This window comes from Miscanthus floridulus, chromosome 4, assembly GCF_019320115.1.
Source record: "Miscanthus floridulus cultivar M001 chromosome 4, ASM1932011v1, whole genome shotgun sequence".
NCBI classification, from domain to species: domain Eukaryota; kingdom Viridiplantae; phylum Streptophyta; class Magnoliopsida; order Poales; family Poaceae; genus Miscanthus; species Miscanthus floridulus.
Window position 1 is genome coordinate 89,795,504 of NC_089583.1, and position 18,073 is coordinate 89,813,576.

Consider the following 18,073-nt stretch of genomic DNA (forward strand, 5'->3'; position numbering starts at 1 on the left):
AGCTGACTTATTGTGCAGCTACACATCTCTCAATATGATCAATTCACTCAACACACAGTTCTTGTTCTGTATACCAAGTACTAAGCTATGTTACACGAGATACGCCTCCTACCTGGATGGCTTATATCTCCTTGGCTGGGAGCCAATTACCAGCATTTAGTTTAATTATTGCATGTTGTCCAAGGTAGGGTGATTTCCAGAAGCGAGTAACCTGATTCATTCGCTATGGGACGGGATCCTAACAGACAATCGTTACATGGGTTCCTTGGACAAGTGACTTCGAGCACTTAACATCAACATAAGGGTCCAACATGATTTTAATCATGAGACTACCTTGATCTCCTTTTTACTTGGCTACTCAGTCTTCCGCGCCTTTCTAAAGGACTCGACAAGACAAATTTACAGCCTAAGCAGACTACAGTCTTACTTGAAAGATTACTGAGAGTAAACGATTTGAAAAACCCGTCTTAGGTGCTTAAGTACCCTGACAAGATGGATCTTATTCACAAGAATATAGGCTAAGTTTTGTCATTAAACTAACAAGCCTACACAAGTAAATGAACATTATTTCTTACAACGTGCCTACCCGGCACATGTGCTCAATAAGTTTTTTCAAACTTACACAGCCTATTCATCAGGCTTCTCCATCCTAAGGTCTAGTTCATCAGTTATGGTGGTGGCGAGTCCATCGAGTTCCTCCTGAGCTCTCTCCATGGTAGTAAGATGGCCCTCATCATCATAGTTCGTGGTTATCTATTGGAGATCGATAGCTGGGTACACTCGGAGCGTATCGAGTACATTCTGGACACAGACCTTGGCAACTCCACACACATAGCTTTCGAAGCAGTTGGGGATATCTTTTACTATATCCACCCACCTCCTTTCATGATCTTCTGGCTTACGGAAGAGGAGGGCGAGTGGCTTCATAGCTTCCCAAAGCATGTTCTGCTCCAACTATGCTCTCTCTAGCTGAGCCTTCATGTCATTCATTGACTTGAGAGCCTACATCAGATCACGGGCTTCAGTCAGCTCCTTCACCTCGCCTTCCAACCACCGAGTTCTGATCGGCTCTTCTGCAAAAATGACCACAAATGATCATCATTATGATCACCGACTACTATGTGTCATGAACTACAGAGAAGTTGTACAATTCTTTTACCTTTTAGCTTGGTATCAAAGAGCTCGACCTTCTCTGTCATCTTCAACAAAGAGTCAAAGGCATCATTTTTCCTTGTTTCAGCGGCCGCTTTTTGCCACTTGGCTTCACCGATCTGAGAATGGAGGATACAGAGGGTTTCATCATGGTGCTTTTGCACAGATTCCTACTTGGCCTCCTTCTGGGCCTGCCCCTCCTTCAGTCTGGTGAGCTCTGCCTAGATCATTTGGACCTTGGCAGAGGCTTTCCGCTCCATGCCCTGAGCATATGACTATTTTCGGAATGAGGATTTGAAGTTATTTACAATAGGAAATGACAAAATGTGTTTACTTACCCTCAATTGGCCGTCGAAGGCGGAAGCCTGATTCAGCAACCCGAACCTTGACTTCATCAACCCGGCGAACTTCGGGCTATAAACTTGGAGCTAGGTACCCGATCCAGTAACTGGGATGACGTCATCCTCCTTCGCTTGCTGGGCACTCATCGTCGACACTTCTAGGGTAGGAGCACTCAGTGCAGCAGCGCTTAGGTTAGCCCTTGCGCTCCGCACTTCTTCAGCAGTAGCCTCCGTAGGCTCTGGCCCCAGCGGCTGATGTGCTTTATCACTCACAAGCACCGCTACCTATGGCTATGGCACCTCCACACTCTCCACGGTATTCAGCTGCACGGGTTGCTCTGCCTCACTAATGGCAGACTTCGGACCCTACGCCTAGGGCATTTCTATAGACCCGGGTGGAGACACAGGATCGCTTATCTGGCCTTTTTCCACCCAGTCGCCCTTAGTTTGTGGGTTCTCTTCAACCTGGGGCTCTTGACTCTATGCCCGGGTACTCGGTGCCTTTTGTACCCTGGAATGAGCAGCATACAAGTGATGTCCTGAGAACAAAAATAACATACAGAGGAATTTTTTGACACTTACTACTAGATCTCTTCTTCAAGGTGGGCTTGCCTAGCGACATCCCACTAAGCAATAGACCTAGCCCTAGACTCGACACTAATGCTGACAACACTGAGTCCTCTAGATGACTCACAGTACTAGCATCCTATCCAAGTGTGATCCCGTCACCCTAAGTTGGCACTCGGGTGCTCAACAGATCTGGTGGTGGCATCCTGCCAAGAGCAGTTCAACGTCACCAAATACATCTATGACAAACTTTAGTAATAGAATTTTACTTGGAAAAAATACTTACTATCTGACGGAAAACGAGGTGTCTTCCTCCTCTTCCGCCTGTTCCTCCTAAGGATGGCAATGGGTAAATCCCCATCGGGTATGGCCACCTCAGACCCATTCCCACCATAAAAATTTGGTACCGTCAGAATACCCATACCCGCCATGGGTGGGGAATTTTCCCCATACCCATACTCAGCCGGGTAAATCATACCCGATGGGTCACCCATACCTGCCAATAATTTATTCATGCACATGAAAATCAACAATTCAACAGCAACCACCACTAACCAAAGCGCATAAAATTAGACAAATAATAGCATATAATAATATCTTCTGCAACCAGCAGTCACATTACACCATCACACAAAGTCATTCTGTCATAAATCATTATATTACATAGCCAAAAGGGGTACATAAATAAATCTCCAAGTTCATTGCAGTGAACATATGTAGGACAACAATTCAACAAACATGATGGTCGCTTGCAAGTGCAAAGAATATGATATAAAGGGGATTAGGGGAAGGAGAATAGGGCAATCACCGTTCTTGCTCGAGTTGCTCCATCGCCAGCATGGCGTGGCGAGTTCTTGGTGCTTCGATGCGATGCGAATACACGAGACATCGAGACGAGGTCACGAGGGACGGGCGGGTGGTGTAGTTTTTTTTCGATGGTGGTGGTGTTTTTTTTGCGAGTGGTGATTGCGGTGCCAGGCTGCCAGCGCCGAGACGAGGTAACGACGCGCTTTACTCACGCGCCTATTTTTTCGACGGTGGGACCACGGGAGGCCAGGCGTTGAGCCTCCCTCGAGCGATCAAGGGCTCTAGCAGCCAAGTCGCCAGGCAGGATTGGCAGGTGAACCTAGGGTTTTACATGGGCTGGTGGGCTTATTTAGTAATGGGTCGGGTATTTTTCATCCATGGGTAAACGGGTACGGGGATTGTTGGAACATACCTGTCGGGTACCATAGAACGAGGTACCCTGAGCGTATACCGAAAGAATCACTTAGACCCCATAAAAAACAAAGCCAAAAGGCAAACCATTGGTTAGCCCCCAGCCTCGTTTGAGCCCATCGGCTCTCCGCCTCGCTCAAGGCCTCGCACGGGAGGCCTCGACGGCCTGCCAAATCTCCACCTCATGCGAGGCCTCGCACGGGAGGCCTCGACGGGAAACCAATTCTCCGTCTCACCCATGGCCCCATGCGTAAAGCCTCGAACAAGACGATGATTCTTCGTATCGCTCGAGGCTGGCTCGACAATAACTCCCACGATATCAGCCAGACGACGGTTCGACACTATGGAGTGGCCGACAAGATGGGAAGTCATGTCAACACCATACCATCCAGGACAGGACGGGGCATGGGTTACTGGCTACTATGCTCTGGTGCTGTGCCCATGACCAGCGCCCGCACTACACTGTGCCACCTAACCCCTGCCCCAGGAACAATGCGGCGTAGGGAGTCAAGTCTGGGTCACCATAGCCTCAGAATCAATGCACAGGACCAACTGCTCCCCCCGAGCCTCAGCAATATACTTTAGGGTCTTGGCAACCTTAGGATTCACACCTGCCGAGCCTCCCATGATGGCTCGGCCTCGGCACCAACTGAGCCTCAGCTTCTCACACAGTCAACACACAGTGACCAGTACGCCGACCGCCACGCCCGCTTCAAGATAACACTGGAGCTCCCACGACACACAGGATCGGATGTGACCGGCGCGTCGCCCCAGTAGTTCAAGGATGGGACCACTCCATTGACCACGCCACCATAGTAATAGGCTATAGGGCTCGGACATGCCGCCTCTGTTTGCACGACGCCATGTAGCTAGCGCATGTATCACCCTTGTCCCCCCTTCAACTATAAAAGGGAGGGACCAGGGCCGTTTCTGGGGCACGGACGTTTACGATTAGGCCTACACCCACGCAATGAACTCACACATAAATGCATGGACGAACACATGAGCTTCCCCACTGCTTGAGATCAACATCTCGAGCGATCCACGCCACTCCACGCAGAGACCTGGGACTAGCTCCCTCTCTCGCCCTATTTGTAACCCCCTACCATGAGCATTTCGGTGCAAGGAATACAAGATCAAACTCTCAGACTGGACGTAGGGCACCCATTGCCTGAACCAATATAAACCTTGTGTCTCTTTGCAATACCATCCGGGATTGGGCACACACAATACAAATTTACTAGTTGGTTGAGGGCCTACAGGTCCGAAACACCGACAATACCCATACCCGCGTACCCGATGGGTGAAGGGTTTGGTCTATTTACGTACCCATGGGTAGTGTGTTTAGTCCATATTTAGACCCTAATGGAGTAAATACCTATCGGGTATCGGGTTGCGGGTCCCCATTGCCATCTTTAGTCCTCCACGGCCTCATCTGCAATAACTATTCACAACTTGGATTCAACACAAGGTACAATTCCGACTACACAGAGATAATTCAGACATCTTTTACCTAGTCTTAGTGTACAAGACCGACGGGGCCTCTTTGGTACTGGCCCACTCACGCTGGCAGCAACGTCAGCCTCCAAGGACCGCTTCCCGCTCGTGGCTACCTCCCCAGCACTCGGATTAACCTAGACCATGAAATCGTCCGGGTTCCCTGAGTCGCTGTCACCCTCTTGCTCCACTAGGATGGCGGAGGCGGCGCTCTATTCGCCTACTCTGCTGGATGCCGCTCCGCTTCCGCTAACTCCTCCAAAGCCAGGATGCGGAGGCAGGGCGGGTAGGTCATTAAAGTTGTGCCCCAAGTGCTGTACCAATAGTTATCAATCCACAAGAGTTAGTCCCCACAATATCAAGACATTGCAAAGTTACAAAGGTTCGAATACTTACGGCAGTAGGTGGATTTTCATGGTCCAGTTCAGGATACTGGTATGATATCACCAATACCACCTAGAGTACATCCTGAATCCTCTCTAGGACTTCCTCTTCTGTTAGCTCCTTAGTTGTCACCCGGGCTGGATCCTACGGCTTGATGTACTCGAAGCCGTAGTGCACCCTCTCCTACAGCGACTGCACTCGGCACCTAATGAAGCTGGCAACTACTCCAACTCTGTTCAGGCCTTGATCCTTCATGGCCAAGAGTTGCTTGAGGAATGGGTGAATTCCTTCAAGCTCTGTTGCGCTCATCGGCTCCTTCTTCCAGCGGGCATTGGGCACTAGTGTGGCGTTGCTATGGATCTTTAGCGATGGCCACATATTCCCTACATAAAACCACTTGGCCCTCCAATTCTTTACAGAATCAACAAGGGTATAGTGGAGATAATCTTTCTTCTTCCCCACTCAGAACTGAATACCGGCACCGCCCAAAATGCTTGGGTTTGCAGTGTCTGGGTGTGTGAAAGCTCTAGTTTGGTTTTGGTTAATTGATGAAACCCTAAGTGCTAACCTAGTTTATCAAAGTGATTATGAGATAGATAGCACTACTCCAAGTGATGAAGCAATGGCGAAGATCATGACAATGGTGATGGCATGGTGATGGTCAAATGCTTAAACTTGGAAAAGAAGAAAGAGAAAAACAAAAGGCTCAAGGCAAAGGTAAAATTGTAGGAGCCATTTGTTTTGGTGATCAAGACACTTAGTGAGTGTGATCACATTTAGGATAGATAGCCGTACTATTAAGAGGAGTGAAACTCGTATCAAAATGTGGTTATCAAAGTGCCACTAGATGCTCTAATTTATTGCATATGCATTTAGGATCTAGTGGAGTGCTAACACCCTTGAAAACGTTTGTGAAAATATGCTAACACATGTGCACACGGTAATACATTTGGTGGTTAGCACATTTGAGCAAAGGTGAAGAAGATAGAGGAGAAAGAAACTCAGTCTCACTGTTTTCACTGTGACCAGACGCTGGCCTTGGGTGGGCCGGCGCATCTAGTCAGGCGTAGCAGTGAAGATGCCAGCGTTGGTCTATTGACCGGACACTGGGTCTAAATTGATCGGATGCTGGAAGTCTGGGTCCGGTCGAACTGACGAGTCAGCACAGTGTCTAGGGTTTTGCATCGGACGTTGAGGTATGTCCGGTCGAGGTTGACCGGACTCGTCCGGTCAAAGAAAACCAGGTTTGGAACCTTACTGTAAATGACCGGACGCTGGTGGTCCAGCGTCCGGTCACTTGTGCTGGAGCGTTTGGTCGCTACTTAGCCGTTGCAATCGGGTGGTTCCTGTTGAATAGACAATGACACGTGGCTTACATCGGTTGACCGGACGCTGGGTCTAGAGTCCGGTCAGTCTGACCGGAGCATCCGGTCAGTCCACGTTGTGCCCAGTGAAGAGGTACAACAGCTCTATTTGATGGGGGCTTCTATTTAAAGCCCCATGGCTGGCTCAAGCTCCAACTCATGCACATTTTCATTGACATAGCAACCTTGTGAGCTTAGCCAAAGCCCTCCCACTCATCTCACATTGATCCATCATCATTGTGAGATTGGGAGAGAATCCAAGTGCATTGCTTGAGTGATTGCATCTAGAGGCACTTGGTATTCGTGTTGCGCTGCGGATTTTGCTTGTTACTCTTGGTGGTTGCCACCACCTAGATAGCTCGGTGCAGTGGTGGAGGATCGGCACGAGTTGGTGATTGTTCGTGGCCACCTTCGGTGATTGTAAGGGGAGTTGTACCTTCCCTAGCGGAGTGCCGAAAGGTAACTCTAGTAAATTGCTCATGTCATTGAGTTACCTCACTTGTGGGTCGGTTCTTGCGGTGTCCTATCGTGTGGACGAGGTTTGTGAAACACCTCTTAGCCGCTGAACCACCAAGTGTTGGTCGACACAACGGGGACTAGCGTGTTGGCAAGCACGTGAACCTCGGGAGAAAAATCGGTTGTCTCTTGTCATTTGCATTCTCCCGGTGATTAGCTTAATCTTCATCTTGTGATTGGTTCATCCCCTACATGGCGGTATAATCACCCTACTCACCTATTTACATTCTTGTAAACTAGTTGATACAAGCTCTTTAGTGTAATTAGAATTGAGAGCTCGCTTTATTATTTACATTCATCTAGTTGAGCTCCTTAGAGTAGCAAGTTTGAGAGCTCTTAGTGAGTAGTTACATAGCAAGTTTGGGTGCCTAAGTAATCATTTCAACTAGAATTGTTGGATAGGTGGCTTGCAACCCTTGTAGAGCTAGAACAAGTTTGGATTATGCTATTTGTCATACTAATCAAATTGCTCTAGTTGATTTGTAGATTTTTAAATAGGCTATTCACCCCCCCTCTAGCCATATTAGGACCTTTCAGTGTGGTTTCAGTTTGAAAAAATAGCGGAAAAGAGTGATGGAGGGGGGAATACCAAGAAAAGTTTCACAAAAATGAACAAAAATCAAGAGATGCAAGATGGAGTTAGGGTTCAGATGGTTTAGGGTTATGCCATAGTAATGCAAAAAACCCATGTAAAAACGGACAAGCTGGCAACCGTAACCCATGCTGGATGAACGGAACAAAGAGCACAATTTCACCCGGCTCAAGATTGGGAATGCGATGCTCACATGGCGCCTTCCATTCCTCCAGCTTCTGGTTAGGCAAATAGCCCTGATCGCAGAGCTTCTAAAGGTGCTTCGACTTCGTGCTTGGCACCGGCCAGATCTAGGCGGTGATGGCCATATCTGGCACCTTCAACGCCCTCCTCTTGGCAACCTTCTTGGCGGCGGCGCTCATGTTCTTGCCCTTACCCATCAAGCAGAGCTCTTTTTCAGATTTAGGGTTTGAGGGAGACGACGCTCACAACAGGTACGGAGGCTTAAGCAGAATGTGGAATGCGATGGAGGAAGAAGACGCACGGGGTGGTTACCCTTTATATAGGGATTTCACTACCGCGTGGCCCAATAATCACGCCAACGGGCACGTCATTTTGGCTTCCCTTCCATTTTAATGACGCAACGTGGATTAATCCGACATTTGCACGCCTTTTCATGATTTCCAACGTGTTAGAATGTGTTCAGACTTATTCGTTGGATTTTCTCTCTTCGGGTATCGGCCACGATACGGCCGTTATCTACACGGCCACATCGTGTAGTGCCCGGATGATTCTGCTATACTTGAACAATTGCTTGACAATATGCACTACATAGCACAGTACTCGGATGAATATTTTTTATTCAACAACAGTACAATGGATACAAAGTTGCACACTTTACAAGATTCAAGACCACTCAGCACAAGATTTTTTCAGTCAATAACAAAGACAATATCTACTCGGATATAACAGAGTACTTATACTCTAAGTGCTTCTCAGTAGGTACTTTTCTACCCGATGCACCTGGATCCAAGAGAAGAGTAATGCATCCGGGTAGATAATAGAAGTGCAGTGTATCCTAGTCTAGAACCTTGGGTAGACTGTCCAGCTATGAACATTTGTTGGCCGCCTACCCTTGAGAGCGTAGCTACTGCAAGAGGAAGCCTGTAGGCTAGTATGTAGGATGAGCTACTCGCACATCTTGCCACCCAACCGACGCCATCTGTACACATTCAGGTCCGGGTACGACCCTTCATGGATAGACGTTGACATGCACCCTAGAAGAATTGACATGGGACTGCTGGATGTGCCACCCTACCAGCTGTCACAAGACTTCTTCTAGTTGCAGATCCAGACTACTCTACTGTGCACAACTGCAGGTTTGGTCTACCTCTAAACACTCTCACAAGAATTTTTCTAGTCACTACAGCTCTTGGCTATGCCAATCGAGTACTCCCGGGGGCTGGTCTACTTCGCTCACTACCATATTTGCAAGCTACAAACTCTGAGCCACTTCGCTTCTTCTACAACTGAGGTTCAAGTGCTCGCCATGAGGGTTTTTATAGGCGTTTTGACAATGTCTATAGACCAGGTTCACGCGGAATACACGAAAAAGCTACTGACTCTTACGCATGTTCACGTGCTACACTTTAAGGATACAGTGCACCCCACTACACCTTTTTAGTGTACGGGCAGCCTTTTTCCAGCACATGTGAAGTTACAGTACACCCGGTAGCATCTTGGATGGCATATTCTCATGAATATATTGAGCATCTTTGGACCAACAGTACTAAAGCTTTGCATGTGACTTCGACAGGTCCTACCTACTTCTATACAAGCAGACAAGGCAATAATTTTTGTTGGCACTCTCATCCTCGAAGTATATTCTTTTCAGATCCTTGTCTCGAATACAAGTACTCGGATACAGGCTCGGGGGTTGCAGGGTACATATCCTCTATGGATCTTTTTTCTTTTGGACACTCTAACTCTTTGTTTTGCAAACAGCAAGAGGCTCGGGGGCTACACTCAGTGAGTGCACTTTCCTGAAAAGTGCACGTCACCCAAAGGCTTTACTCACGAAAGCACTTGGATTACACTTGTTTCTACTCGGCAAGACCCAGAAGGAACAAGAAGGCTTCCGAGTTCAACCATGACGTGCTCGGGGGCTTGACAGACCAGGGTCCTAGGGGTTCCCTACGGGAGTACTACCCGGATGGGCTCTAGGATGGCCCACGATCTTTTGAAGGATGCGAGATAAGATGGCGTGGACTTCAAGCTATTTCAGATCAGCTTAGTCGTTTACTATGAAAGATAGATTCTATAATAGGAATATGACTCTTCTCTTATAACCGATTAGGACTAGATACGTGTCCTTACCCTCTCCCCTATATAAAGAGAGGTATGTCGCACCCTTTTGTAACCCTAACAATCATACAATCAATCCAACGCAAAAGGCTACGCACCGACTGGACGTAAAGGCTATTACTCGACAAGAGGGCCCGAACCAGTATAAATCGTTCGTCTCTTTGTGTTTACTGTCGAGTTCTACGTACGCCGAAGCCCTTCAAACCTCGTCCCGGGTAACCCCGCGAAGAATACCGGTCATCAAACACCGATAGTTATTTCCTATTGAGAGACAGGCTAGATTGTCAGATCTTGTGTGCTTTCTTTCTTTTTTGTCACCTGTTACAGTTTCTGTGTAAGTAGGGTTAGGCCCCTCAAAAAGAAAAAAGGGGCTTTTACTCCATCTTTTTATTTAGCAAGCACTGAGCAGTGTCCTTACTTCTACACTTTTCTTAATAGCTCCAGAGGACAAGCAGTGATCAAAAGCGCAGGATTCAGAAGACTGAACACACTCTTAAAGTTGCTGAGGTTTGAGAATATGCGACTACTGTGATGCTTTGTTCTGATGTAGCATGTTTGCATTCTGTTCAACCTTTGTTTCTTATGTCTCTAGGAGGAGCTGATGAAGGTGCAGTCGGAAGCAACAACAAAAGCTAAACAGCTGGGAGAGGTAAATATGTATTTAACTCTTTGCTATCCTATCAAGGTTTTTCAGGTGGTTGTAAATTCATTGCAAGTTCTTTGGTGAAACTATCTGATTCACATCTTGGTGCAGTATATCAATGATTTTTTTTAACACAATTCAAATGTAACTTAACTTGTCAGCTCGGCTGCTCTAATTGTGAATTTGTGACGAAGTTGCATAGAATACTAAATTCATGTTTGTCAGGTTAATGTAAATTGATTGTAAAAGTTTAGTAAGCATATCTGCTTCGCATCTTGGTGATGTGTTCCAACGACCTTTCTGACAACACAATTCAATATAATTCACCTTTTCAGCTGAATTGCTCTAATTGTGAGGAAGGTGAATAGAATAACAAAGTTCCTTTTTAGTATACTCCAGTTCTTGGGATAGAATAACAAAGTTCCTTTTTAGTATACTCCAGTTCTTGGGCATGTAGATCACTACCGGATTCAGCTTCTTTGCCGGGTGCCTTAGGCACTCGGCAAAGCTTTTGTCGAGTGTTACACTCGGTAAAGAGCGTTCGGTAAACAGTTTATCAGCAAAGACCTCTTTGCCGAGTGCACTTTATTGGGCACTCGGCAAAGAAAAGTCGCCGTGACGGCAGCTTTGCCGAGTGTCAAGGTCAAGCACTCGGTAAAGGTCGCCGCTTTGCCGAGCGCCGTTGACTCAGACACTCGGCAGAGGTAGCCTATTTGCCAAGTGTCCTGTCAAGACACTCGGCAAACAGACGACCTTTGCCGAGTGCCTGGCCCGTGGCACTCGATAAATCTGTGATGTTTGCCGAGTGCAATGGCCTTTGCACTCGGCAAAGCATGTTTCCAAGTAGTCACTTTGCCGAGTGTCATGACCATTGCACTCGGCAAAGTGACTGAAAACAGCCTTTTTTATTTGTTTTTTACATTCCATCTAAACAAACAAAAGATATATATAACAAACATCACCAACATCACATATATGCCTGTGCGTTGCTACGGGATCCAATGATTAGAATATAATTAATAGGATCAAACAAAATGGTCAAAGATTATGTCACCTACTTTTAAAATATAACAGATAGATGGGATGCATCATTGAACAATAATAACCATCAACATCACATGAAGGCATATACGCTGGAATTTTTGTTTCTAAAAAGCACACAGCTTTGATATCTATGGTCCCATACATGTTTCTAGAGAGAAAAAATAGTACATGCATCTGTTGTGGTAGGTCCTTGTAAGATCTGCAAAATATTTTATCGATACAATAACATACCAAACCTAGAACTTTGCCAGCTAACACTACAAAATTGAATGAGATACCAAATCTAGAAGACACAACACGGTTCCCACCCCAATCTGCCTTTGGGTCATTGGGTGTTTGACGCCACCATAAAATCTCAACGCCATCCTTTCAGCCAGCTTAAGCATGCTCTTCCTCCCCTCCGTGCTGGCCATTACTGCAGCAAATGATTCTATCACAAGGATCTGAACTTTTTTGGGATCCAATAGGATAGAGAGCACCATGCACACGGCAACAGAGAGCAGTCAGATTAATAATACTGTGGCTACTGATTCCAACGCTAAGATGTGGCCACTGACTCCAATGCCCAAAACAGAGTAGGGCCACGTTTAGTTCCGCCGAATCGGCGCCGCCAGACGTACTGTAGTTACAGTGTCGTTTTATTTTTATTTGGTAATAATTGTCCAATCGTTGACTAATTAGGCTCAAAACGTTCGTCTCGCAAAGTACAACCAAACTGTGCAATTAGTTTTTTATTTCGTCAACATTTAGTACTCCATGCATGTACCGCAAGTTTGATGTGACGAGAAATCTTCTTTTTACATAGTGTCAAAGTTGGAAATTTGGTGGAACTAAACAGGGCCTAGAGTGAAAAGACCATTGTGCAAACACCACCATGGCACCATCGCCATGGGACAAGTTACAAGATTAGCTTTTGAATTACCTAAATATCTCTGAGCACCTCCACGCATTTATTGACCTTGAGAAGGAGGCTGTCGAGCATAGCTGAGTGCTGCGGGTGACCAACCCCTTCAGTTTGTTTTGCATAAGAGTAGAATCATACAAAAGGCTACAGTGAAATCGGCATCACCTGGAGGCTAGAAGAGGTAGATATAAGACAAAATACCTTTAACCACACCACGAGGGCGGCCTTCTGCTCCTCTGTGAGCTCTGCATTAATGGAAAATAAAAATGTCATTGCAAACTGTAAGGCCTGATTTAATCCTAATCAAACCAAAATGCAACGTGGAATGAATTTCCAAGAAACTAACAGCAAACTGATATGACATTAAGCAAAACCAAATACTGGGGCTTGCAGATCCATGACGACTAACAAAATCACCTCAAGAGCCCTCTTTTGACATAGATTTGGGGGAACAAAATCTTGAATGTCTAACTAAATTTCTGAAAGAAGACAGAAAACAACAACTTAATTGTCAGAAATGCTAACTACGTCAAACCTTCATTCCAAAAATTCTGAAATTTTGTGAGCATACTATGGCCTCCAAACCTACAGCTCTGTGAACTAATGGTTTCTGATTTGAAGTCATTCTTATCCGGTAAAACCAGAGGGGGTAAACATCGTCTCAACTTAGCTGAAATCACCTGAGCACAGATTTCTACCCCTAAAAACAAATTCGTATCAGGATTCCAGAGCTCCTCTAAAGATCTAGTTTGCCAATCTAGAAAGCTTAAGAAAAAACCTATGACTCTCTAGGCAACCAAAAAATAATTTGAGGTCCTTAAAGGCATCTAACGAAAGGTTTAGTACAAACTGTCAGATGTAACAGCAAAGGTCTGTGAACACAACTTGCTGAAAACTGAAAGGAAGGGAAACCCCATTCCCTCCACTGATTCCCCACACCAAAACTCATCTAAACATGAAAAATCCTCTATCCTACATGGCAGTACCATGAATGTTAATATGACACCCTATCTAAAAGTTGAGTTTACTGTTTTAGTTAGAGTTGCAGCAGGTATTCGGTTGATAAATAAGAAAAAAAAAATTGGTTACGGTATGGTTTGAAGTTGTTTAGATCCTACAATAATGAGTCCCGGAGGTTCAAGTGTTGGGACCACTGTTGCAAGATCCTACAGCATGAACCTCATGTCAGAGTAAAAAATGGTAATCACTGCAATGTTGAATTACCAAATCACTGAAAGTTTTCAAAAAGGAGATCTCAAACTTATCTATAACAGCGCAAAACACTGAAAGTTTTCATCCACACCCACAACTCAAATCCTCATCCCACTATTTGCAATAATAAAACGAACTTGTTTATTACTTACCACGGGTGGCCGCTTCGGAAAAGTTGACTTGTTATCAAGTAATGAAGCAACAGGTGGCCAAGTTCCTTCATTTGGAGTGCTCAGAATTCTGCATTAACAGAAGAGAATGCACATCCCAAATAAGGTATTTTTTTCTGCACCATGCAACAAACTAATAAAATAATGACATGTTCTTCAAAAGGAAAGGAGCAGATATAGAGCATCATGTTAACGACGGTTCTTCCATATAAATGCCAGCCAAGATAAGATATTTTGAATCACTGAAGCACTGATTCATCTCATCAGCGAGGGTCAATGCAACAACCAGTACAGAACTGCTTAGATTGAGTTTAAGGGGCATTTCATCAAACGGCTTACCTGCATACCGTGCATTGAGTAGGCTAGTGCAGCAGATACAATCCATCCTTAATTCCTTATTCCGCTCAAGTCCAGCAAATACAGATAGTACAATCCAACACGCCTAGCAGGCTAGCTTGTACAATCAAGGAACTAAGCAATATATAAGCAAGCAACACATAATGTTAATAAATCATGATCAACGAACTGAATGCATGGAGTGGGCAGTGACAGAGAGAGCAGCAGTAGTACAATTACGCGGTAGGCTGCCGCCTGGTCCAGGAAGAAGTGAACGTCCTTCTCCACCAGTCCACCCTGTACATGGGCTCCAGCTGCAGCGCCAGATGGATGTTGCTGCCGCCGTGGCCAGGGTACAGGTACACCATGACGTCGATCTTCTTGTTCCCGCCGCTACGGACGCGCTCGGGCCGTCCGAAGCCGAAGTCGACGACCTTGAACCGCAGCGAGCTGCCGACGTCCACGTAGTTGGGCAGCGGCGTCGTTGTAGTGGAACGGCTTGGGCGTCACACAAATACTTAAGGTTAGTAGTAGATCTCAAGCAAAGCAACATGTCAAAATCAACCTGGGTCAAGATGCCACCTCGCCGGATCCACCGAGAGCGAGCGCCTCCACCCTAGCTGCTCCGCCTCGTCGCTGGATTCGCCGAAGGGCGACTGCCGACAGTCTGCTCCACCCACGCCCTCGGCCAGGACATCCTCGGCGTGGAGGGGAGAGGGCAGGGGCGACGACGGCTGGAACCGTCGGGGCGGGTGGGAGACGCCCCGGCAGAGGGCGTGGGTTCGCTCGAGGGCGTGCGGTAACCGCGATTAGGAGCGGAGCGGGGCGAGGGAAGTCACGGTCGTAGGAGTGAAGCCCTCGAGCGAGCGAGGCATCGCATGTCGGCTCGACGATTCCCTTACAGTTGTAGAGCGGCGCTGGCGCGGTCAGCTGCCTGCGTGCGTGTGTGCGGTGTGTGTGGACCGGTGGGGTTAAATCCTGCCTTTATCGAGTGATCCGATATAGCACTAAAGTTTTTTTTTATTTTGAGTGTCGCCGCACTCGGTAAAAAGTTTTTTTTTAAAAATTTTTTTTGTCGAGTGTCCCCGATCTAACACTCGGTAAAGTTTTTTTAATTCTTTGCCGAGTGCCACTCGGCATGGCACTCGGCAAAGAGATTTTTTTTTTAATTTTTTAAAATTCTTTGTCGAGTGACAGCCATCCTGGCACTCAGCAAAGAGGCTCCTTTGTCGAGCGTCAAACACAGACATTCGGTAAATCGTTTTTATTTATTTTTTTCTGTCCTCAAACTTTTTCTGTAATCCTCATACAATACCTGGTACTCCATGTTTTAATGTGGCATATTTCTCGGATTTTTTTATATTTCTTTAATTTATTTCATTTCATTGCATTTTCTTGGATAATTCAAATTCTAACCGCTAGTCATTCGAATAATAAAAAAATGAATGGAAAAATGATATTCATGTTATTTAGTATAATGTGAGGCCGTATTCAGGAACAGACCATCAATTTCGAACATCTTGTTCACGAAACATGACCACGAACTTGCGGTCGAGTTATTTTTAAATTCTATAAAAAGTAAACGAAGACCGAAAATCTTGAAACTTGTCGAGATGTCATGATATCATATGTGGAGGCTGTAATAAAAAATTGAGGAGGTTTCGCGCAAGTTTGTCACGTACGATGCTTACCACCTCGTCGACCTCTTCATGAAATCATGAAACTTCTTCGGAGATTCTTCGGTTTGCGAGCATCGTACGTGACAACTTGCGTGAAACCTTCTCAAATTTTTATTACAACCTTCACATATGATATCATGATATCTTGACAAGTTTCATAATTTTTGGACTTCGTTTGCTTTTTATAGAATTTAAAAACAACTCGACCGCAAGTTCGTGGTCATGTTTTGTGAACAAGATGTTCGAAATTGGTGGTCTGTTCCTAGATACGGCCTCACAATATGCTAAATAACATGAATATCATTTTTTCATTCATTTTTTTATTATTCGAATGGCTAGCAGTTATAATTTGAATTATCCAAGAAAATTCAATTAAATGAAATAAATTAAAGAAATATAGAAAAAGTCCGAGAAATGTGTCACATTGGAACATGGAGTATCTGGTATTGTATGAGGACTGCAGAAAAAGTTTAGAGGTCAAAAGTGAAAAAATATGGTTTGTCGAGTGTCAAAAAATGACACTCGGTAAATCACCGCTTTGCCGAGTGTTAGGAGAAGACACTCGGCAAAGGGTTAACGGCGGCTGCCCTTTGCCGAGTGTTCTGGTTTGCCGAGTGCCCAACACTCGACAAACCTGGTCTTTACCGAGTGTTATTGTTTGTCGAGTGCTCGGCACTCGGCAAACCACCTCTTTGCCGAGTGCCAGTTGTTTGCCGAGTGCTTTCTCTCTGGCACTCGACAAATAGCATTTTTACTGAGCGCCCGATAAAAAGCACTCGACAAAGTCTAGGACACTCGGCAAAGAAACCGTCTCCGGTAGTGGGGGCATTTACATATTTAGCACTATTACGGATGACATCTTACACTGTGTCACTGATATAGTATTTCTTATACCACTCATATCGCCATGATGGTAAATATGTAAAAATTCCCCAGTAGTGGATGCTATCATGGAACTTCTTGTTCAGTGAGAACTTCCAAACCGCTATGGTTGCCATGAGCAGTTGAGCATGATACTCTTCTATGTTTCATGCCAACCTTACCCCCATCTTTGTTTCGTGATTATTGCAATGCATATTATACTGAATGTTTTTCTTCGGCAGGTTCATGGAGCCTGGTTGCCACCTTGGTTAGCGACGCATGCAGCCCACTCTATGGTACGAGTGGACCTAAAGACTATTCCTCTTTGGTTGCTTTCTCTCATCACATTCATTGTGTTACTATGCAGGAGGTGATGTCAAATCACTTGAAGGAACATGGGAAACCTGCCTTTGACAGTTTGTTGCAGAAGGTGCCATATATCTTCTTTGTAGATCTTTTTATTTATGTATGAAACAACAACAATAATAATAAAGCATTTAAGTTCTAAACAAGTTGATGTAGGCTAGAGTTAAAACCCAGCAGAAGCCATCAAGGTTCAGACACATGAATAACTGTTTTTTAAACACTCGGGCTAAGTCTTTGAGTATATTCCATCCTTTCAAGTCTCCTTTTATTGCATCTACCCAAGTCAACTTCGGTCTTCCTTTATCTCTCTTCACATTATTATGCTGGCTTAGGATTCCACTACGCACTGGTGCCTCTGGAAGTCTCCGTTTGACATGTCCAAACCATCTCAACTGGTGTTGGCCAAGCTTTTCTTCAATTGGTGCTATCCCTAATCTATCATGTATATCATCGCTCTGAACTCGATCCCTTCTTGTATGACCGTAAATCCAACGCAACATACGTATTTCCGCAACACTTATCTGTTGAACATGTCGTCTTTTTGTATGCCAACATTCTGCACCATACAACATAGCAGGTCTAATCGCCGTCCTATAAAACTTACCTTTTAGCTTCTGTAGTACCCTTTTGTCACGCCAGATGTTTGGCGCCACTTCTTCAACCCTGCTTGAATTAAATTGATACTTTATCTATCCATTTGACATTTATACCCTGTGAACTAAACAACTGCAGGCATCAGAAAAATCAGCACAGGCAAAGAAATGGGCTGAACCCCATCTGGAAACTGCTAAGACAGTAATATTCTTCTTACATATTCCTGAATCTGTAGTAAATGCATTTGTAGAAAATTCCTGACATGTATCATGTTTGTGAATCTGTAGTTGAATAAAGTGTATTTGAAATGTTAAAACTACAACAGAGCA

At 45.3% G+C, this 18,073-nt stretch overlaps 1 long non-coding RNA gene and 1 pseudogene across 4 annotated transcripts; one reads left to right on the forward strand and one right to left on the reverse strand.

The window, feature by feature from the left end:
* Positions 1-18,073, forward strand: part of LOC136548788 (spindle pole body component 110-like) — a 37,627-nt pseudogene that overhangs the window by 19,096 nt on the left and 458 nt on the right.
* LOC136552055 (uncharacterized) lies at positions 11,800-15,162 on the reverse strand. Of its 4 annotated transcripts, none has more exons than XR_010782732.1 (5): positions 14,479-15,162; positions 14,248-14,379; positions 13,891-13,978; positions 12,545-12,771; positions 11,800-12,037 (listed from the first exon to the last, which is right to left on the reverse strand). It is a non-coding gene; the product is annotated as an uncharacterized lncRNA (long non-coding RNA). The 4 variants fall into 4 exon arrangements; XR_010782731.1 differs by having other exon boundaries at positions 11,800-12,630; positions 12,728-12,771; positions 14,479-15,161; XR_010782730.1 differs by having other exon boundaries at positions 11,800-12,771; positions 14,479-14,742; positions 14,827-15,159.